Source organism: Talpa europaea (genome assembly GCF_964194135.1).
Source record: "Talpa europaea genome assembly, chromosome: 3".
Lineage (NCBI taxonomy): Eukaryota > Metazoa > Chordata > Mammalia > Eulipotyphla > Talpidae > Talpa > Talpa europaea.
The window spans coordinates 127,709,566-127,734,592 of NC_140069.1; the positions used below are offsets into that span (position 1 = coordinate 127,709,566).

Consider the following 25,027-nt stretch of genomic DNA (forward strand, 5'->3'; position numbering starts at 1 on the left):
ATAATGCTTCTAGACTATGAGAGCATGCCTTGCAAGACTGAAAAAAAAAAAATTAATTTTTTTTAATATTTATTTATACAAGAAGCGGGGTACAGGCCAGATGCACGGGAGGGTGAAAGGATTCACCAGAAACAGAGCGGGGAATAGAACAGGCAGACTGACAAAATACGCTGCTGAGGGGAGCAACAGGCAAGACAGGAGAGGTCTGCTGCACCATGTGGGTTGCTCCAAGGCAGGCGGGGATCAAACCAGCACTGCAGAGGCTGTGGACAACTCCACAGCGCTGCGCTCAACTGCCTCGCCACCAGGGAGGCCCAAGACTGAAAAAATTTGATATGCCCCCAAAAATATTATGTTTTTCATAGAACAAATAACAGTAAGAGTAGGAGTGAACTTAATATATTTCCACCTTAGAAATTGACTTTAATTTCTAAGGTGTAAGTAGTTCTAATATGTAGATAGGATAGACAAGTTGGACCAGACTGCGGTCTACCATGGATACCAAGATGAGAAATTTGTAGTTATTTAGAAGCTGTATTTGTAAATATGTTATTTTAAACCCTAATTAATAAAATGCAAGGAGCACATTTAACTGAGAGGTTTATAGCATAATCCTGATTTCTGCAATTTGAATTTTTTATTTTATATTAATCTAAATGGGTAACTATTTTTATGTGATATTTAGGGTACCTTCTTTTTATGGAAAGCAATGTATAAACATATGTGTGTGCACATGCAAATGAGTATTTATGCTTATTGCCATGCAAAGCTTTAACACCTCAACTGTCATTCTATACATTGCTGATGGATCCATGAGGCATTTAGAGTTGGAAAGCACTTTTCAGGGAATCCAATCCTAAGTCAAATGACTTTCCTTTGGAGTCACAGTTAATTCAAAATCTAAATCTAGAATCAGGTCTCCTAAATTCTGTGTTTTAAGATTGTTAGAACAGAATCATATCTCCTCTTGTCATAATTATACCAACTAATGTGTGCATATCTTATATGGAAAGGGTCTTGACTAGATTGTCTTATTACTTTGAAAAATAGCTTAATTTAGCCACAGTTTAAGGAAAAATGGAATAACTAATATGACACACAAGTGGGTATACATTAGAAAACAAATTATGGAGAACAGACTATACCGCCTACTCAGAACTGAACCAGACAAGATAAAGTGTATAAGAACAGATATTGCAGTAATGAGAGCACAGCTGTTTAGGATTCTACTGAGGTGCAGGAAACATTATTCATGGAACAAAGAAAGGAAACTAAAGAGAACAGCTTTAAAACAGCACCTCATATTGCATATTTTACATATTTTAATCATATCGCACTTTCTTCCAAAATAGATTTGAGGCCATTTATAACAAGATAATGTTACAATAGCACCGACACTAGGATAACACAGGATGGGTTAGTGGTGGAATAATACCAGATTACTCATACTAGATTACTAATGCTAGGAATAAACTTTTATTTAGGACTATCTTTTGGCATTTGGTTTCTTGACACTGAAGTTAAAAAAAGAAAAACAGAATAATACTATTTTAAAAGTCATATATTGTTTAGTAAAAGGAGCAAGTGGGCCCCACCACCCCCAACAATGATGAACCGTAAGAGGAGCTTATTTTGTGATTATTTAATAAGCCAGTTTTTTAGGAGATTACTTCAACATCTTTTCACTCTGATGTTTGACTGAGTGCTTGGAACACAGATAGATGTGAAGCCTTCTTAACCTAAAGGCACTCATGGTTAGTATAAATCTAATTGGGCAGTAAATGCAATAAATATGTTATTTGCAAGACTTACTGCTAGCTCAAAGGATTGAGTAGTCAAGGGAAAGGGAAAAGACCTCCCAAATGAAGAAATGTTGAATTGGTCTCAATTTAAATATTGAGTAGGTCATGAGTTTAAAAAGAGTAAAAGTTTCTCTTATCTCAAAAAAATGCATGACTTTATAGAGGTGATTGTGAGACAATTCCTTCAGAGAACCAAAACAAATAGTTCTGATGCCAAAAAGCTAGTTTGGTTGTATAAAAAGTACTACAATTTCAGCTATGAAAGGCTGATTGTTCCCTTAGTCCTTACTCGAACATAATTGGTGATGTCTATTTTTTACCTCCTGGTATGCTTTCCAACCACCTAAGTAGTAAAATTGAGACATCTAAAAAAATTTTCTTTACCAAAGTTTGCATTATTTTTAAATATGATAAAATATGTTTTACCATTTTCCATTTTTAAGTAAACAGTTTTTTTTATATTTGCATGGCTGTGCAACCAATCTCCAGAATTTTTTCTTCTTACTCAGCTGAAACTCTGTATCCTTTAAACTCTAAACCTTCTTTATTCTCCCCTTCCTATCCCCTGACAGCCTCTTATACTTTTTGCTTTTTAGAATTTGACTGCTCTAGCTCGCTCACGTGAGTAGAATCATGCAATATTTTTCTTAGCGTCGTTTTCTTAGCATAATATCTTCACAGTTCATCCATTTTGTAACATGTCAGAATTTTTTTTCCTTTTGAAGGTTAAATAATAGTCTGTTGTATGTGTATACTATATTTTACTTAACTATTCATCCAATAATGGCCATTTCCACCCTTTAACTTCTGTGAACAAAACTGAGATGAACATGGTGCACAAATTCTATTGGAGATGCTGCTTTCAGCTCTTGGAATATAAACCCAGAAGTGCAATTGCTGGATCAAATGATAATTCCATTTTCTTTTCTTTTCTTTTTTTTTTTGAGGAATCACTATACTTTTTTTCTTTCACCTATACTGTCTTACATACTTACCCATAGTGCACAAGAGTCCCAAATCCTCCACATCTTTGCCATTGCTGATTAGTTCATGTTTTTCTGATAGAAGCCATCTTGAGGAGTATGTGTGATATTTCACTATGGTTTTGAGTTGCATTTCCTTAAAGTGACGCTGGACATCATTTTATATGCTTCTCGGTCATTTCTGTATCTTCTTGGAAGATGTGCCAATTCAAGTCCTTTGTCTCTTTTTTTATTTGGATTATTTGGGTTTTTATTGTTGAGTTTTAGTCAACAATAGTCTAGGTAACAACATCTTATTAGATATATGATTACCAAATATTTTCCCCATTCTTGGATGTTGCTTTTTCACGCTGTTAAATTGTGTTTTTAAAATTTTTGCTTTAAATCAACTTGAAGAAAATGCAGTAGCTGAAATTCATGGACTAGGTGAAAAAAGTCTTGCCTGGATGAAAATGAGAGTATGAGTTACTAATTATTTTTATTCATTTCTTTTAAAAAATATTAGTTATTTAATGAGTATCTTGACATGGATGTGGTTATGACCCAGACAGATTAAGATACCCCGTGTCATATTTGATACATAAAAAGATAAGTGAACTGTAAAATTTTAACTTTGTAAATATGAGAAAATGTATATTTATGCTGCAATTGAGTAGTCTTTAAAATTTTCTATTCTTTTTTCTTTTGATTTCTCTCACTCTTTCTCCTTTTCCTCTCCCTGCCCCCCATTTCTTTTGCTTTTCCTTTATATTACTCCTACTTTACCGATGCTTTGGTATCTCCATTACATATTGCATAATCTTGCACACTGTCTTGATGAAAATGTAAGAGAAGCTTCTTTGGCTATTTTATTGACTGACATGAACAGAATTGTTAATAAGAGCTGTCATTCCCATGGTACATACTAATTGCTATTTTATGCTCTGCTCTGGAAAGGAGGTGGACATGAATCATTACTTCCCACATAGTTCTTTCCTTCTAGAAGCTTATAGTCCAATGAGGGAATGTGAGGCAATGAAACCAGTGAGTTATGTTTGCTGGCCTTCAATGTCCCATAGTTATTTTTGATTGAAACTATAACCTGTGAGTAACATTTATCTTAATTAATTATTGTGATAATTATTCCTCAAGAAGGAAGCTCTGGTGTTTGACACTAAAAGGAATTCTTTCTAGACAAAGGTAAATAGAGAATTATTGAATATTCAATATGTCGCTGCCTTGATTTCAAATATTGTAAAAATTTCTCTGAGATGTCCCTCAAACCACCATATAACAGAATAAAGTTGTTGGTAAGAATATATGTGGACAGTTTTCTTCCTGCTGCGAATGTTTGTGTCCTCCCAAAATTCCTGTGTGGGCATCCAAATGGGATGGTATGGGGAGAAGGGCTTTGGGAGGTGATTAGGTCATGAAGGTAGAGCCCTCATGAATGAGGTTAGTACCCTTGAAAAAAGAGACCCCAGAGGACTAATCTGATCCTTTCAAAATGTGAGAGAAGGTGCCATCTGTCAACCAGACGGCAGGTTCTCACCAGACACAAAATGTGCTGGTGCTTTGATCCTTATATTTCCCAGTCTCCAGAACTTGTATAGGGGCTATTCTTGCCTCTTCTTTTTAGAAATATAAGATTGCATATTTCTAAGTTTATATGTAATTGTTTTACTGTTCCTGCTTAATTCCTGTAGTTTATTTTAATGCTTTCAGAAGGCAGGTGCGATGCTTTACTATTCAGTGTATCACTTGCAATAGAGCAGGATTTGAGCACAAATAGCCTGCCTAGAGAGCCCATAATAATACACCAAACACTCCATAAATGTGTGTTGAGTATGTGAATGAATATAGTGCCTGGTATATTTGCACAATAGCTTCCAAAATTTAATTTTAATTAACGCACCCTAGAACAGGTATCATTTCAACTCCAATATCTCCCCCTGCCTCCCACTTAAAGGAAACTTGCACTACTTGCTATAGCCTCTTTCTCCTTCATCCAAAATATTTTATTTTATTCTTCTACATCTACCTTGCTTTCCTGATGTTTCTTATGTCACTAATTAGATGGATATCTGAAGTAGTACAAGAAGCATTAGGCCACTGCTATTACCATCACCAGCACCATTCTCTGTCTCACTTTGTCTGTCTCTGTCTCTGTCTCTGTCTCTGTCTCTCTCTCTCTCTCTCTGTGTCTTCTTCTGTCTCTCTCTGTCTCTTTGTCTGTCTCTCTCTCAATGCTTTGCTTGGGAATGTGGACATTCTAATCATATCTTTCCAAAATTAATGCACCTGTTTTTATTGGTTAACCCAGTGTGACGAGTACAATCGAATAACTGAAGTGTAGCCACTAAACTCAGATTATATCCTTGAATAGATGCTCATTGCAAAGACACTTGATTTTGTCTTTCTTTTCTTTCTTCCACCTTCCTCCGCTCTCCCTACTCCCCACCCCCCTGTTCAATATGTAGCTACTGTCTTGGTTACTCAGATTTGTTCTGCTGCTAAACTCTTCTCAGAGAACCTCAATATCAGTAACGGGAGGCTTTTGAATTTCCATATTTTTAAGGTACCATGCAAATTTAACATCTCAATATATAGTTTTTGATTTGTTATTGTAGCCCAGATAGTGTTCTGGATTTTTTTGTGTGTCACTGAATAAAATATACAAAGTCCTTGGCCCTCTTGAGGCCCTCTTGACTTCATTTATGTTGTTTTGTTATCTTTTACTCCATTTTACTTCTGTGGCTCATTGTAGACATAGGAGTCAGGTATCATAAGAACAATGAAATCTAATGTTATTTATTATTCCTTTCATATTGTTTTACTTCCTTTATAATTATACTGTAATTATATTATATATTGATGTATAAAGCATATATTTGTCTGCATTTTTGATGAGAATTTAATAATCTGGATATAAATAATGTTTTATAGATTTTGCTGACATATATAACAATGCCAGCTTATGAGGTAACTTAGTCAGTGTTTATAAAAACTACTAATTCATTAAGGTTTTCATCTGTTGATTTTAAATCCAGGTGCTGTAAGTGTTACATTCAAGAAAATAGGCATCATTTTTATTGAGCGGACATAGTTCATTTTTTCCAACAAGTCTATTTTATTAAATTGCAGAATCCCATGCTAATACAATGTTAGGATTGCAAATTTTAACCTTCATAACTCAAGAAAGTGAAATGTTAGAGTTTTCATAACAGCATTAATTTCCCTGCATTTCTTATGCCTTATAATAAAGTGTACATTTAGAACACTAACCAGCAATTCAGGAATTATATATAATCAATGTTGGACAAGTTAATGTTACTAAGAGGATCTTAACTTTCATATTCTCTGATTTGTTTTTAAATTTACAACTTTAGCAGTACACTAATGGAAAGATTTTGCATATAATTTTCTAATTTTTATGAAGCAGACAAGAGCAGATATAAAGGTGGAAAAGTTGATAATGATTATTTCAGTGTGATGACTCTTTCATTAGCAAATTTAAAGGCAGCTCTCTGAATTTTAATCACTGTGTTTGATTTCAAAATGTTTATGTGTAAAATATGGCCATGTTATTTCTACCTCAATTCCTTAGAAAATTTCAACTTAGGAACAGATTTATGTTCATATGATAGCCTTAAACTGAACACCTTTTAACATATATTGCAAGCAAATTCAACTCCCAATTCCCAAAAAAAAAAAAAAAGGTTCCAATCATGCTTTTATTTTCACAAATACTGCTGATTTAAATAATATACACCCAGGTTCATTAATATATTTAAATGTTAAATCATTCATAAACCACAACAACATAAAAGAAAAACCTACCTTAAACTAACACATCCCTATTAAATATTGTAAAGATCCGTAAGAGTAGTTATTGAAATATAAATGAATTTAATTACAGATAAAGATTTTAGTCAAATTATGTTTGTTATAAAAATTTTGTAGAATTATCTGCATTTAATATGCAAGTTACACTATTACAGTAGAGAAGCCATATTTTTTAGGAAACAATGGTATACATTATCTATTTTATATATATATTTTAAAGATTTATTTATTTATGCATACAAGAACTGGGGTATAAGCCAGAGGTGCGGGGGGTGAGAGCATTCACCAGAGAGAGTTGGGAGCAGATCAGGCAGATCTACTGAAATACACTACTAAGGGGAGCAGTGGGCAAGACAGGAGAGGTCTGCTGCACCATGTTGGATTAGCTCCCTGGCCAGCTGGGGGATCGAACTCCTGCTACAGTGGCTGGCAGCAGCTTGATAGTGCTGTCTTTAACTCCTGCACCACCAACGAGGCACCATGTATTATATATTAAAAATTGTATAAGCTATTTTACATTGCTTATTACAATTCACATTTTATATCATATGTGTAGTTTTTACAATGAATGTTTATAGTACATATCATATGTAGCATATGTATGTTTTCTGAAATTTACTCCTTAGTTTAAATTGGATCACAAAAAAGCAAATTGAGGAGAATGTACATACACACACAAACAAAATCCAAGGTTGTGATTATAGGCTGTCTAAGCCCCCAGCAATGTTGGCAGCAAACACAAAGAACACTTGAAGAAGCATGCAGTAAAATTGGCACTGTGATTTAATGACTTTATTTATTGGCTCTCATTCAAAGGTCAAGTTCTTGAGTTCAGGGTTGTAGTTTCATATGATTTATTTTCGAAGTTCAGATAATGTAGCACTAGCAGGCAGTTGTTTCATTGTGTGATTTGACATGTTCCAAACAGTTTGCATGCTGAAAAAAATATATCTGTCAGAGACCCTGCCAACTCATGGCACTCTGTAATCTACCATCTTCTCTAACAGTGGTTATTAACCTTGTCTAGGTCACAGACCACTTTTGTAAATAATGAGGAGTGCAGTAGACATTCTTACCCTCCCCAAATGCATACATGATATTTACTAAAAATTACATATAATTTGATGAGCTTTACAGACAAACCTTAAAGCAACCCATGAATAGGTTCAGACATTCATGAGTCTTCAGAAGAAACATGTTTTAAGAAGACGAGGTACATATCTACAATAGATTATGACTCAACTATAAAAGAAAGATGAAATTTTGCAACAACATGGATAGAATTGGAGGAGGGATTGTGCTAAGGGATATAAGTCAGAAAGAGAAAGACAAATACTGGATGATTTCACTCATATGTGGAATATAAAAAAATAAAGGGACAAATACAATTAAACCAAGCAAACCCCAGAAATCTGACTATAGAATTGAAGCTACTAGATGGGAGGGTGCAGTTTGGACACAAGAGGGACAAAAGAAGGAGAAAAAAAGTGGGTTATGATGGAAGATTATTGGTGCTTGGTGGTGGGTGTGGTGTAGTGACATATTTCTGAATATTTGTGACCCTGTACCTCTGAATAATCTTAGTAAGCAATACAAAAGAAGATTTCATCAGTAAGAGATCAAGTTAATACTAATGTACAATTTATCTTATTTTCTTTTATATGTTGCAATATACTTTCAACTGGTAATGAAGTAGATCTTAAAGAACTGAGACAAAACGTTAGAGTGAATATAATAATAAAACTAATTTTACAATTGTAGATAGTTCAGAAAAACTGAGTTCGTTAACTGATAATTATTATGCATTAGCTATTTTTCAAATGCTGTGCTATGCCCAGGGCATGAAGTATACATAACAGCTCTAACTTCAAGGAGGTTATAGTCCTAGTGAGAAAGACATGTTAGACAGTGTTTACAGTGAAATTGGGAGAATTCTTATGGAGGAAATTGACTAAAACCATCTTTAACATTTATTAACAACTTGCTAGATGTCAGGTTATTTGATACTGCTCTATGACTTCATCTTAGTAACACACTATATGAATTATCTCATTCTGTTTTTGAAACCATATCTGATAAATTATTTTGCAATTTTTTTAAACAAAGGCAAAGAGTATAACACAGGGAACCTGAGTAATTTGCCAATGTCTCTTAGCTGGAAAGTGACAGATAAAGGAATTATAGCCAGGATAGTGTGAACAGAGCCTTATCTCTCAATATTGCATCATTTAAACTTGCTTTTTTTTAAAAGTTAACTTTTGTAGGAGAATGAAAGACAAGTAAGAAGAGATTGGATGATGAAAACTAGAAATACCTATGCATTTGCTCAAGGGACAAGTGCAATACTATTTTTTTTTTGTGTAATACTATTTTTTGAAAGAATTGACACTCCAGTTATTTAGAAATGAGTGTTTGGCAGATATTTTCCCCAAAATGAGTCTGTCATCACCATGATTAAGAGTTTCCCAGCTTCCTAATACCTAAAGGGTTTTCTGTTAAGATTGGTGGCAATATTGAAAATATTTCTAAATATATGTAAATTATATAATGAAATGTGTTAACATTTGAAAAACGAGTATAGCTCAGGTAATATTTACAGTTATCCAATGCAGGATGTCATGAAAGTATACAGGGGTAAAATACCCATTAAAAGTGAAATGAATTTAAATACAAGAGTACATGAAAAGTTCATTCATATTGTTTCCGATTCCACTTTGCAGCTATTGCTTTAGAAACTGCCACTTGTCAAGACTTAGTTTAGTAAATCTTATAACATAGAAAAATGTTCATAGGTTTCTTAGAATATTATAAAAATACACACCTTCCCAAATATATGTATCCATGTGAGGCAAAATTGTCTTCATACATTTCAGCCAGAATGCATATCACAACAAATTGACCACCAATGCATATATCAGCATATCCAACTCTCTTCTATTAATCCAGTCACTACAGTCATTTACATTTGTGAGAATGCAAAAAAAAAAATCGTTCTTTTATTTTAGAAAAAAAAATTCTCATGATAAATATGTTATTTAGGCAGTGAGGTTTTTTTTTTTTTTGATCTTTTAAATGTAGTTAATCAGAAAGTTTCAAATAAAAACAGATTATATTGGCTAACTTGGAAGTGGATTTACCCTCAGTTCTAATGAAAAGATAAAGCTCAGCCATTCACTTTTCACTGAGATTTATTTTAAGTACTCTCTCACTCTTTCACATAAGCTGTTCAGTGCATAAATATGCACACACATGCAAATGTAAAGACTCATGTAAGTAAGGAGACCCTTGTTTGATATTGACAAACATACTTTAAGGGATTTTTTTTTTTAAATTTTGGTTTAGCAACTTTAATTAGAACTTCTCCAAAGACTCATAACAAGTATTCTCTCTCTCTCTCTCTCTCTCTCTCTCTCTCTCTCTTTCTCTCTATAAGTATCCCAAAATATGTAAAAATGTTCAGATAAATAATGTAAAACATATTTTTTGGAAAGAATAAATAAATCATCAAGTCAATATCTTGGTAAACTTCATCATTATTCTTAAACTGTAACAGGCCAAGCGACCTTTCTTTTTTAAATGAAGTTTGCTTTTTAAATGAAGCTTGCTAACATACATGAATCTTCTAGAGTGAAATTCATGCTGTAGAAACCACATCTTCATTAATTTTTCTCTTCATTTATCATTTCTGAAGAACTTCCACTTGGTAGTATTTCTAAATTCTCTGTGAAACCTTCCTATGTAAATTAAAATATTTTTATCACTTGAGAAAATTTATATAATTGTTTTGTGCCCAGATAGACAGAGAATATTGCTTATTTTTTTAGTTTCCCTAAATTCTCATAGTAAGTACTATCTAATGTGTTATTTTTTTAGAGCAAGAGCTCCTAGGATATCAAGTATCTCATTTAGATGAGAAAAGTTATCAGAAAGGACAAATCAGTCTCAACGGGAGTATGAATTCTCTGATTCTTATGTGTTAACCTTGAATTGAGGCAGGGCACCTAATTCTTTATGCCAACCCCATGTCAGTAATGCTCTAGGAGAAAACTACTGAGATGTTATATGTTCCCTAAGCAGCCCGAATGCCATTTCCATTCATTATATAATTATAACATTTTTTACAAAGTCATGAAATGATGTGTGCTCCCCTAGGTATGCCTTTAACATCATATAAACTCTAGTTACACTGCTGGGAGAATAGCTGCTTTAAGGATAATGGCAAGTATTAGACTCTTTATAAACATAAAATCTAAAGACATTGCAGTCAGATCTAAATTATAGATGAATGTTTGGAATGATCACAGGTCCAAAAGTAGTGTATGTTGACAGTGTGTAAAAAATGAGATGATACAATTTAAGTCTTGTTGCTATCAATTAAATGAAATAGCTGATCAGAGTAAAAGACCAAATTTTGGCTGACGCGGTGTAAACAGGTATGGAATTTTGAGAAGCCATAATGCTGATCAAATCAAGAAATACTAGTGAAATTGGAGAAGGAAAAAAAAATCATGATTTCCATTTTTTGTATTCTTTTGCTATCAGCTTCTTCTTGGCTTCCTGTATTTTCTTATCTAGTATGGACTAAGGATCAAATATTTCACAGAAATTCTCAGTAGCACTCTGGTCCTCTCTATACATTCTTTTCTTGTGACCATACTCTCCAGACTAATCTGAAGCTCCATGTGAATCCAGTTATTCCCTTTTCATGTTATTTCCAGGCTAACTAGCATTGCTTGAAAAAGCTACATGACCTTGTGGATAAATACCTTTAAAGCTCTTGCTGTTCAGTACTCGCCTTACCTCTAGTAAGCTCTTTATTCTTCTGTCTTCTTTTTTTTCACCAGCTTCTTTCAGACCTCACATAATACATTTACTCTCCCCCCTTTTATTGGGTTTATTCTTTATTCTTCTTCTAATGTATTCTTTTTCTAGTTGTGCTATTTAAAATTGGCAAAATCACCAATATTTATTAAGTCACCCCCAGAAATTAGTGTTTAGTTTCTTTAACCTCTAATAAAACTGAAAGTTGTGATATTATTATCCAATTCAAAAAATGATGAAACTGTAGACCAACATATACAGATATTAATTGTGGGCATCAGAAGTTAAAATTAGGGTTTTGTGACTCTCAAGTCAAAGTCATTTCCATGCCAATGTGTTCTTTCTGCTTTATACTAGAATTCTGAAATGATTTCATCCTTCTATCCCCGCAGTAGTTCTAGCTTCCTAAGAATATGAAACTCATTCTTTTCTGTATATGTATTTTAAACCTTTATATATATTTTAATATATATTTATATTTAAACCTTTAACATTATTGCAATAAATAAAATATCCTAAGCATTAAAAGAGTTTTTAAAAAAATAGATAATTTTATTTCCTCAGACGATCAGTGTCAAATAAGGTAGATAAGAGAGCATTCAGTAAGTACAGATAGTATATTAAGCTTTCTAGGTCTATCATAACAAAATACCATGAACTGGGTGACTTAAACAACAGAAATTTATTTCTCTAAGTTGGAGGCTGAGGGCCAAGATCAAGGTGAGTGAGGTTTGGCCTCTCCTGAGACCTCTCTCGTTGCCCTGAAGACAGCTGCCTCCTGCTGTGTCCTCACATGACCTTCTCTCTATGCCTGGGTCCAACTGATAGCTCTTAGTCTTCATATAAGGACAATAGTCCTATCGGATTTGGACACTATCTTCTGACCTCATTTAACCCTTATTACTTTTTTAACATCTCTAAATATAGTCACAGGAGGGAGGAGTTTAACATTTGAATGGTGGGGTGTCATTCCGTCCATAAAAGGCAGCAAATATAATTGCCTTCAGGGAGTTGAGAAAATTACTATGAATGTTTAGAAAACTAAAAATTACTATAGATATAGATGATATTGGGGAAAGGAGATATAAACTAGAACTTCTTGAATGGCACAAAAAAACTGACGGGGGGAAATTATGTCTTATGATTGAAAGTGACTGTAAGAACAGAGATGCTTATAGGAATTAGCAAGATGTGGTGACAAGTATGTAGTTACAAGGCTGACAAAAGAGTGATGATTTGAAAAGTCCTGTCCAAGTTTGCAGTAAGGTACTCCTTGAACTTAGATGTGTGTCTCTCCCTCCTTCACCCATTGCAAAATCCAGCAGTCTTAGAATCTGGCTTTTGTTTTTAATATTATCAATACATCAATCTAAATTGGGTTGATCCAATTTAGGCTGAATGGCCAGCTGGTGCTAGATGAGATAAACTATTGTCTATTGCACTGAGTTCAAACTTTTCATTTTAAGTGTTTTATGCCTTCAATTTAAGGTTTCAGTTTTGCCTCTCCTTCACCTTATCCTTTCTCCTGGTGTGAAAGCTGTTTCTACTAGCTCAATATGAGCAGTATCCCTTTATCTGTGTCTCCCTTTGAGCATTTGCTCAGGAATTTATTTTGCCTGAAGTATACTGCCCAACTCCTCTTTGTTAATGTAATCGTTTTGTAAAGGCTTTCCTCAAGTTCAGCTTCTTTGGAATAAGCCTTGCCTCAGGTTTGTAATCCTGGAGTTCCTAGACATTACACACTATATTCTTCAGCAGAGTCTTTGATGATATGCTCTCTTGCCTAGATCTTCTGATATTCCATGCAGGTAAATTTTGTCTTCACTCTTAAAGGTGAGGATTTCATTGGCTACATCCCTGATATTTTCTTGTACAAATAATAGGCACATTGTAAACTTGTATTCACTGCAACAGCTAGGGCTCATCTATGCATCAGGCACCTATTTAAAAAGGAAAGAGACACTCTTACAGGCCACATTTAGCATTCTTTTTGTTTTGTTGTTTTTTAAAGATTTATTTATTCATATAAGAGCTGGGGTACAGCCAGAAGTGTGGGGGTAAGAGGATTCACCAGAGACAGAGTAGGGAGCAGAACAGGAAGATCTGCTGAAATACACTGCTGAGGGGAGCAGCAGTGCGAGACAGGAGAGGTCTTCCATGCCATGTGGGTAGCTTCCTGGCTGGAGATCGAACTCATGCTGCAGTGGCTGTGGATAGCTTTATAGGTTGTGTCTTAATCCCATGCGCCACCACGGAGGCCCCATTTGGCATTCTTTGATCCTTAGTGTGTAATCCCTCTCATAGTGCATCATGAGGAATTAGTAGTAGCAGTATTTTACAAATCGGGATAAATCAGGCTATAATATCCAGTGCTTCATATCATGGAAGCAAATTGAGGTCTGCCTGAAGCTTACCTTCTAAACGAAAACTTTGAGAAAGACTTTATGCCATGTATTTAAATATTTTCTTGCTTTTCCTGCCAAATATAATGCCCCTCATTTCTCCATAACAATACACATAAGTTATTAAGATATTATGTGAGAGGAAGGGAAACAATTTCATAGTTGCCTCTCTGGATTGTCTCACTACCAGGCCACAAAATGGTTGGCATCTCCAAGCATTTCAGAGATTGTGAGACCTCATGATATTTTAAGATCTTACATGTCTTCACAATGTTTAGTAACTGTACAATCTGAAAAAACCTGTTACATCGATTTTGTATATGTGGTAATTTAACCCTCGTTGTTCCCTAAAGGGAATTGCCAACTCTAAAAGAGACTTTAAGAATCTTTCCTTTAATAATGAAAAATGCTTAATGTGGGAGCAAGTTTCTGCATCATAAAAGCTTTTAACCAGAGGATGTGTGTGGAAATTGTGTAATTATGGCCTTTTCCTCTGGGGGCAGTATAACTCCCCATGCAGAGTTCTGGTTAGCTGCAGAGGAAGATGCTGATTACTGCCACCAGCTTTTTCTGACTCTAAGTCAGTTCAATCCAATATATTTTTGCTGACCTTTATTATATCTCAAGACTGTTAGATTTTGCAGGGAAAGGGCACAGAGGTATGTCTTGATCTCAAGGAACTTTATAAAGTCATATTTTAGTCTATTTACTGGCTAAAGATTTCCAAGGATGGCCTATTATTGATAATATTTATCAAAGACTTCTCAGCCTATCTTCACTTAATACATGTGCTATAATCTTATCTCATCATATCATACTTCAATCTTTGATCTGGAAGCTTTGAAAAACATTTAATAGCTGCAAAAATTTAATAGAAGATACGTAAATCTGTACAAAGATGATGCCTGTACTCCCATATAATCTAGTTCTATAACATTCACTTTGAAAGTAGGCTAAGTGACACTGAATTTATTTTTTAATTAAACATCTGATTTAGATGTTTTGGGACAGAGTGAAGTTTTGTTTTTTCCCCAGTCATTTTTTTCTGTATCTTTTCCTCATTAAAATAAATATGACTCGGGGCCTCTCTGGTGGCACAAGGGGTTACGCACCGCACTATGAAGCAATCTGCAGCCTCTGCAGCACGAGTTCGATCCCCGGCCAGCCAGGGAACAACCCACATGGCACAGCAGACTTCTCCTTATCTGCCCGCTGCTCCCCTCAGCAGTGTATTTCAGTCATTCCTCCTGTTCTGTTCCACACTCTGTCTCTGGTGAATCCTCTCACCCCTGCCCCCCACACTTCTGGCCTGTATGCATAAATAGATAGTTCTTGTATGCATAAATAGATCTTTAAAAAAATAAATATGATTTGGTCCTTACCTCTAAATATTGATACCATTATTGCATAAAATTTCAATTTAAATGAAATTCAAATTTTAGATTCAAGAGAACAATGGTACACTTAAATAAATTTATAACTTTCAAACAGTGGAAATAGCCTTTTATCCGTTTTACTTCATCAAAAACTTAAGTGAGGTGATCAATTTTTATTTTGTTTTTCTGCTTTGTATTATTTATAAAGCTATTATCCGTAAACAACAGGTAAGAGTCTTTTAAAATATTAGTATAAGCAGTATCACACATATGTTTAAAAAGAATTAAGCTCAGCTCAATTAACTATCTCTTCTCTGTAGAGAGACATCTGGGAGAACTTTCAAAATTTGACATTCCTTGTATCAGGAGAACTCACGTTTATCTGTGTGTCTACACACAAGTTTGATGCTGCTTATGCAACCCCAAAAGTGCTCCCTCTGTTTTGACTGTCATAGCTGCCTTTATTCCTGCAGGTTGAAAGTGACTATGTAACTGAAGTGTGCACTGCCTACTCCAGACCTTGAGACCAAGGGCTACTTAATGACTTGCCTTAAGCCCATCTTTGCCTAAAAATTCTCTCAAGTTCTGAAAACCAAAATAAACAAAAAACCAAACAACTTTGTTTCCCACTTCTCGGGGACAAAACTTAGATTTTAGAGATGTTTCTTGTGGTATTCTTGGAGATGGAGCAATTTTCCCTCTTTTTCCCCTCTCATGAATATTTTAGAAATAAAACCTAACTTAATTTCTCAGTAGATTATCTGCCTACATTAAATTTTCAATAAATCACCTTCCTGTGCTTAGAAGGATAATTTGTAAAAGCCATTGATTCGAGGATGGAGTCTCGGGATTTGAGGTGTTCGGGGCAGGTAAGAAGAATGAGAACAACACCACATGGTGAGTGAGTTGAATGTTAAGCATGTTGCATGAAAAGGAGGAGGCCATGATCGAAGACTGTAAAGCTGAAAGGCAAAAGCAGAGTGCTTAAAAACACAGCTTCAACAATTTCACATACTGATTTGCTATAATCTCCATTAATCCCTATTTGGCTCATTAATGTAATGAGAGAACATGGTTGAAAAGGAAGTTCCAAAGTAAGTTCTAATTCTATTTAAAGATTATTGTGCAACTGACTATTTAATTACATTGCAGAAGACAAGACTGTTTCTATACTGTCAGAACTAAATAGAAAGATTTATAGTTCTCAAAAGGACATGCCTTCTTTGTGAATCCAATAAACATCATTGCCTTATGAGGATTTCCTGAAGATATAAAAAGTACAGCTAAAAAAATTATAAAAATGCCAGTCTCCCATTTCACATAATTATAGAAGGTTGTAATCAAAGCTATTCATTATTACCTACTTGCGTGAGATTTAATCTATCATGTTATACTCATTTGATCCTGAACTTTTCAGTATGAAATTATAACCAAACCTGTAGTATAAGAAAGTGCTGCTATAAAATCTTAAGAAAGACTTTTTTTAAATTGTGGTAGCCTGGCACTCTTCATAAATAATATTTTGGAGCTGTTGCAACGGCCTGACTTTTATCAAGTCTGATTCTACTCATTTAAATGCCGTTAAAAGTTATAAGGTACATTTTCCCTGGTGTAAATCCCAGGTCCTCTTATTGATGTAAATCACAATACTGCTTGACGTTTTACAAGTCATAGTCCTATTCATCTTGAGGCTAACTAGAGGTCTCAAAAGGCACTTAATTAGAAAAGGAAGGAAAAGAAATGTTTTGTTTTTACAGCTGGGAGAGTGGTGACTCTATGCTAAAAGTCTGGTATTTAATTATATTTCCAAATAAAATTATGTAAATAAAGTGTAAATGCCACAGCATATGAATAGTCATCAAAGCAGGAAATTGTGAGAGGCTGCATGCTCTATTAGCTTGCAGGATCCCTGGGTTCTAGGTCTAGCTCTGTAATAACTATACGAAACTGACCTTTAGAAAGTCATTTATCCTCTCTGGACTTCGGCTTCCTTGAGTATAAAATAAGAGGTTGCTGTAGATTCTGCTTAAGGTTCCTAAAAGTCTGTAATTTTATGATTTAAGCTATATATAATGGCTTCCTATCAGAATCATTTCAACAGTGAAATATATTTTATGTTTGGAAGTCACATATATTTTCTGCTTTTCTGTTGAACAGTACCTTAGTTTTGAACCAAGGGTGAACTTATATAACCAGGAAGGCTAAAGCAGAATATTTTCATAGGAAATTGTTAATAGGGAGATAGAGAGAATAACTAGTAAGAACTGGGAAATAGCAAAAGGGGAGGGGAGAAGAAAGACGTTTGTCTTTTAGGGTGACACTGGTATGAATTCTTAGATGTATAATAAATCTCTCAAACTGCATGCCCCAAATTAAACTTCTTATCTCCCCATCAAATTTCCTGTCATTACATGTTCACTATCAAAGGGAATGGAAACTCCATCCTTCCACTTTCAACATGAAACATCTTGGAGTCATCCATGATTCCAAAGTCTTTCTCACACACCACATATAATCTCTGACTTTATGTTCAAAATATATCTAGTGACCAGCCACTTCTTGCTGCTCCTACACTGATCAAAACTATGCTCATCACTCGCCCACCTCATTTCACCAGCTGCTTACCCAGAATCCCTGCTCAACCCTTCCTCCATTTCAGTGCCATCATCTGAGTTTAGTCCTGTTATCTACTCAGTACTATGCAATACTTTCCCCTTTTACGCAGAATAACATCCAAGTCTTTTTAATAATCAGTCAACATGGGATCTTCTCCCATCTTGGCAATCATCGACATCTCCTACCTTTCCACTTATCTCATACAGCTACTTTGATTGTCCCTCTTGCTCACTGTGCACCACCACCCCTCCCCTGGCCTCGATGGTCAGCTTACTGCTTTTCTTGTTCCTGGAACTTATAGGGGACCTTGACCTGGAACATTTCCTCCTCCCCATATCCACTTGGTTAACAGTGTCACCTCCTTCAAGTGTCCACATTACCATTATGAAATCCTGCACCTGCATCTGTTTTGCACACCGATGCATCCCTAACAGCTAGATTAGTGCCTGGTACATAGATAGTAGCTACCCAGTAAATATTTGTTGAATGTATTCATATTAGATGTTTTATTTTCACAACTATGTGTTGTTTTATTTTCACAGTTGCTAATCTCTTCCATGGTATGTTTAGTTTATAAATTCACCCTGACATTAGCTTTGTACTTTGTTTTGCTTAATTCTCATAGGAGAACCTCACTATTGTCCTATGTGCCTTCAACAACTCCTTACTAGTTTTTGTTTTTTGTTTTCTTTTCTTTCAGAAAAAAGCCAGTTAAGTATATTGAGTTACTTTTGAAACCCAAAATTCTCAGGAGAAAAGCAGTGAGAAGGGCAGTATGCTAACTATCAAAGTAAAACCATTGACACTCCTGTGAATAGATAAGCTGAGCTGGTGACAGGCAGAGAACAAAGATTGTAAGAGGCAAAATAGAAAAGTTATAAGCTACTCACACTATGTTGGCATACATAAATGACATTGTAGACAGAGGTACAAAAAGGAGTCTTTAAAGATATAACAAGATGGCAATGTTATGACAAAACCAAGGTAAAGATCTCAGCTATTACTTACCTCTTTATATTTTGCTTTGAGATAGGAAGGAAATCAGGAAGTTGCTCATTCGTTCAAGAGTACTGACTGACAACTCCTACTTTCCAGATGAGTCCTGAGCCCAGGAATCACTGGGTAGCAAGAGACTAGGCTAGGAAAGGCCAGGAAAGGAATCAGAGCAGAGATTGTGTCAAACAGGAGCAAACCATAAGGATTCATAGTGGGTCATGGCCTGAGGGGCTAAGAAGATGAAAAGGGCAGTCACCACACAAGCCAGAGGCCAGCATTAAAGACCAGTCTGTCAGCTAGTGTGCCATTCCTCTTTTTACTCTCTAATCAGAGAGGACAGGGGATGTGTACAGGTGTTTATCTTTACTGCAGCCAAGGGTTTAGCCAGTGCCTAAACTTTCCTGCCTTCTCGTTATTAAGGTAAGGTCAGAGGCGCTGGGCCAGTAGGGAATGAATGCAGAGATGAGAAAAACACTGGCATGTCAATTGTGCAATTACTTAATACTTTTTGACGGATGTGGTTAAGGCTATAGAAAAGAAAGAAATGGAAAATTCCCCTACAAGAAAAGATAAATGAGATTTTTTACAGGACACACTTCTAAATAGAATCTCTATGGATAGTATTGATGTGAATGTCTCTATGTACGACAAAGGAATGTGAAGGTTAAGAACCCTCTCTGTATTAAAAATGTATTTTTTGAAAAAAGAACATAGGTATTTGTACTACTTTAAATGGAAATAAAATAAGAATGTTTAATTGAAGTTTGAAGTTATTCCAAAATTCACTTCCCAATGTCCAAATGGAAAAAAGATGGTCTGTAAGCAGCTTGACAACTGTGCCATTACTTGCGAGTGATTTCAGACAACTGTGAATTAAAGTAAAGATGATTCCAGTGAGCAAACAGCAGCACAGCAGATCATGTAGTCCCAGGGAAAAGTAAGTTTATCTTGCTAAATGAAAAATTCCTTGATTGTGATGACTAACCACACACAGGATAATGTTTACAGGGAACATTTGGCTAGGAGTCAGGGAAAGTTTTGTTTAGAGTCTACTGCAGTTTTGGGGGGAGGGAAGCAATGGGATGATGAGCCCTTAACTGTATCTCCATCTAATTTCTAGCGGATGATTTTTCTATTAGATGACTTTTCTGCCTCTTTCTCATCTAATCTGCACTGAATCTAAACTTCCAAAACTAAGAGGTCACTTGCTGTCCTGAAGTTAAACTTTGCTACTGAGGATTTATGATGTACTCATTGCAACCAGACAATATTTCAGTGCACCATAGAGAATTTTAGGCCTTCAGGATACTATTTTTTAAAATCCTCTTTCAATGAGGCAGCAAGTTCATCCATCTGGATATGGCCCTGGGATTGGAAAGGCAGAGAGTCGTTATCTTTATGAAATCAGGGACAGAAAGTGTAAATGGAACAGATAGTAGGACTCAGGGAAGGAAAGGGATTAGAGAAGGGACTCACATTAGTTCCCACTCTGCAGTCAGGGGGTTCAGGAGCTGAAGACAGATGTGTGAGCCATGCTATCTTGCCCTGGTAACCAAACAGGTGTGTGATTAGGCATCAGGAAAGCAGAGATTACTTTTAAAAGTAAAAAAAACATTTTGTACTTAAAATTGTACTTAAAATTTCCAAGAAAATGTTTATAGGGTCACTATGGGCCAAGTACTAACTGTATTGATCTAATTAGCCTTATTTTAGGACTTTGGACTATTTGGTCATGTTGATTTAGATAACATATTACATGTGTGCGGGCTTCTCTTTCACTCATTTCTTCCATTCTTAGGGCCTGTTATGCAGCACTGGGTGTGGATAGGGATAGTAACTAGGATTTGGGGAGAATTTCTTAGCTATTCCAGAATCATATAAAAACTGTTTTTCTCCCAAGGTCTGGGTGGAATTGACCCATTATATACTGCTGCCTTTGCCCCCCAACTAGAACCTAAAGTGAGAGAACAGTGGGGGTGTAGTTAGAAGACAATCACCCTAGAAAGTAGCTGACTGGTTGGTTTTAACCCTCTTACTTGAAGTTCCCTGAACTTTTTTGTATCTACATTTGTAAAAAAGGGAAGATTGGACCATATTATCTCTAAAATCTGAAACTTTGTCATGATTTGTGACCTTGGGCAGATGACCAACTTTTTGTCATTGTTCCTCATCTGTTAAATTAATCGGAATAATAGTTGTTAACCTCATCCATCTCTACCTGCCTCTGATCTTTTTCTAATCCCTCCCTCCCCCATCTCCTCCCTTCTTTCTTCTAAGAAGAATGAGATAATACATTGGAAGCACTTTAAAAATCGAACTATGGTCTATAACTGCAACACATTACAATTCTCAGGGAGTCTAGGTTAACAGCTATTGAGTGCATGTTTTGTGCCAAACACTGTGCTACGTGTTTATATCATCACGTGCTAACTTAGTAAATGTGCAAGGTGGTTATCAAGTTCTTGCTACAGATTAGAAACCTAGAATTGAAGGTGGTAAAGGGACATGCATAAAGTCAAAATATACATAGCAGAAGTTAGGATTCAAACCCAGATCTATCTGATACTACTTTGCCAAGTTTCTTTCCTGTGGCTTTCAGAGAAGCAGAGTCCAGAGGTCAACCAAAAGGTTGAAGGCAGCTGGGGTTTTCCTGCTCCTTGCTGACTGAGTATAATGGCTACTTGCCTGGTTCCCTTGAAAAACGGCAAAGGAGTCTGAATAACTGCATCTCTGGGAGAGAGCTGGGAGTTCATTTTGAGAATGGTATTTCTTTTCCCTTATGATATTTGCATTATTGCAGCACCTCATCACCAGAATCCTGAAGTTTTAATAATTGTTCTAAAGTAGGTGTTGAGGAGGAAGTGCCTATATGGGGAATTTCAGGACATTGCATAATTTTATAAAGCCCACAGATGAGTTAAAAGCACTTAATTTAAGGGGTGGGGGGCCCAAGAAGAGGGGCTCCTTCCAAAAAGTATCACAATGTGGTGTAATAATTACTGAATAGCTAATGGTTTGCTTCTCAGAAAAAAAGCCCAAAGACTCAGTTTGTAGTGTCAAAGACACAGTTCATTCCAGAAAATAGTGACCAATTAATTTCATAATCATTTGCAAAAGGAACAAATAGCAATGAGGAAAAAGCTGTTAAAGCTGTTCATAGCTAAATCTTTCTGTTCCATTGTCCTATCAAGGTGACTAGCAAAGGGCTGCATGAATCCTGAAAATACCTGCTTTAAAGGTTTAAGTTCCTTTGGGATCTTTGTTGCCAGAGTGTAAAAACTCCTGGGATAGTCGTTTTATTTGATACTAATTCAGCCAGGCAAGCCATAACCAGGTGGCTCACATCTAAATGTCTCTACACACTGCTCATCTTCCACCATGATTGGTCTCAGATTATAGTACTATGTCAAGGTTCATTTCATCCACAGCATTCCGTTTTAGTTTTTACTCTCCCCAGCATGAATGAAAGAAATTTCCAGAATGTAAAGGTCAAGGATTCCTTAACTTCTAAATCATTTTACTATATTACTCTTCAGATTTTTCTTGCAGATCCAAACACAGTTTTTCTCATTAGTTATGAAACTACTAATTGCTAGTTGAGAACAGGGCCAGGAGATTTTTTTTTTTTTTTAGTCTCTTGGGTTTTAAGGTATTTCTTTATGGCTTAAGTATATTATTTTTGTGTTAAGTAGTCAGTCGGCTACATTATAAGAAACCAACTCATTATCCTTCATTTACATTTTTAAAATTTATTTAAAGTACTTAGTAAACATGAAAATGATCATTTTTTTTTTTAATCCTAAAAGTTAACTTCTTTTGCCAGTGGAAATCTGATTTGAAGTTTGAGGATATTTGACAGCAATTTTATTTCTAATAAATTTTACAATTAGTCTTTCCCAAAGTGCATAGGCTTTCCATACAGGCCATTTAAATTCTCAGAAGCCTTCATTTTTGCTAATTCTCCTTTATCATTTTCAGTTAATAGCATAAAGGTGTTTATAGGGAATTTGACTGTAAGCCAAGTCTCTCGGTAATATTTATAGGTTTCCATTAAGAAGTTGAAAAATGAAAAGGGGGGGGGAGTATAATGAAGACACGGAAGTTGTTCATGAAGGATGAAGGACAGAACAAAATTGAAGAAGGCATTGAGGAGAAATTGAACCACCATGTTTCACTGCCAGCATTTTTACTTTATCAGATTTCAGTTATTCGTTGTCCTCAAAAGATTATATTTTCTGTGGATAACCTGAAGCTGCTTATTTCCCAGACTGCACTGGAGCTACTGATTGGATGCACCTGGGAATATTGCTAGGCTCCTACTGTAGAGATGGTATTTGGTGTTGGTATTATTATCTTTGGTTCTTCTTCTTTAATAAATGCAAATGAACTAGGGTTTAGAGTGATGATAACTAGGGAGTTGAGATAAAGTAGTTAAATAGAAAGAAGTTTTGAGAAGTATTAGAATTTCAAATTAATATTTCGTTAGGAGCAACTCTATGTATCCAAATGTGTACCAGCCCTTTGTTGTTGCCTCAAAAAAAAAAAAAAATCCCTGCAAAGCATGTGGCTAATTAGTTATCTTTCATATTTTGCCTCAGTTCCTCAGTTTATTTTCAGCTTTGTGAAGTTAGAAAGATGTCACACCAGCCAGTTGTTTTTTATGAAAAAAGGGACTATTTTAATCTTCAAAAAACAACAGCTTGCGGGGGTCAATCTTTTAAAGTATATGCTTCACTGGTTGCAATTATTAATAAGTTTCCTTCAGGAAATATATGAAATTAAATATTAAAGTAAGATCTAAACAGTGCCACAGTCTCAGGGCTTCTGAGCGCATGATTTCCTTTTTAGCCTGAAATAACTGACCTTCCTTAGTCCAAATGTAGAAATCTGCAAGATACAAAATCGCTCATTCTGTTTCTTTGCTTCATCATTTGGGCTTTATTTACCTGCTAGCACTTTATCTCTTTTAATAGGCACCATTTCTTAGAAGTTAACTTTCCATGATGACATAGTTAATTGCTAAATAAAGACTTGTTTATAAAAAGGAAACTTACACATTACACTCAGTTTTTCATTCACTCAGCCTCTTATCGTTTGGAACCAGTGAACAAAACAAAAGATGCTATACTCATGAGGTTGACCTTTCTACGACAGGTAAAAGATATTACTAATAAATAAGCTTGTATGTTACACAAATTACATAGTGTGTTAAAAGGTAGTAAATGCTGTGGCACAAATAAAAAAGAAAGCAGACAAGATAAGGGATGAGTGGCAAGGTGTGTGAAGGGGTGGGGAAGAACAGTGCTGTTTTCAAAAGAATGATCTGTTTGCCTTTTAGGAAGGTGACATCTGGACAAAGACATGCAAGCTGCTAGGCCAGAGCCTTCACATTGGATTCCTGGAGGAAAGCATTCCAGGGGGATGCTAGAGCAAAAACTCAAAAGCAAAGTACTTTCCCTGGAGCATTTAAGGAGGAGCAGGAAGCTGCCTGGAGTAGAATGAGGAAGTGAGCAGTAGCAATTGACTGTTGTGAAGAGTCCCTGTTTACCCTCTAAAAAAAGGTTAAATTTTAAGCACAGCAATGATATCATCTAATTATTTGAATTATGTTTACTTTTTTTGAAGATTTATTTATTTATGCATACAAGAACTAGGGGTGTGGGGGAGGTGAGAGGATTCACCAGAGACAGAGTTGGGGAGCAGAACAGGCAGATCTACTGAAATATACTGTTTAGGAGAGCAGCGGGGCAAGGCAGGAGAGGTCTGCTGTGCCATGTGGGTCAGCTCATGCTGCAGTGACTGGTAATAGCTTGAGAGCACTGTCTTTAATCCCTGCAACACCAGGGAGGCCCTGTGTTTACTTTTTTTTTTTTTTTTTTTTTTTTTTGTGGGACCCTCGCCGGTGGCCGGGAATCGAACTGGCACTGCAGAGGCTATTGGCATCCTTGCAACCCAGTGCTCAACCGATGTGCCACCAGGGGAGGCCCCCCTGTGTTTACATTTTAAATGTCAACAGAATTTTCACAGTTATTTGAATTGGGTTCAGAGAGATACAAAATCACATGTATTAACCTATAGAAAATATCTTGATATATAATATTCATAAATAAATATCTCGGTATATAATATTCGTAGCAAATAATAACCTTCATATATTATCCTAAACATTTCTGTATTTCATGTACTTCTCTGTTTTATGTATGTTA

At 35.5% G+C, this 25,027-nt stretch overlaps 1 protein-coding gene across 1 annotated transcript in view; it reads left to right on the forward strand.

Annotated features, from left to right (window-relative positions):
• The window catches only part of KCND2 (potassium voltage-gated channel subfamily D member 2), a gene marked incomplete at both ends in the record, with an annotated part of 440,203 nt that overhangs the window by 66,753 nt on the left and 348,423 nt on the right, over positions 1–25,027 (forward strand). The gene's annotated exons all lie outside the window — the stretch shown is intronic.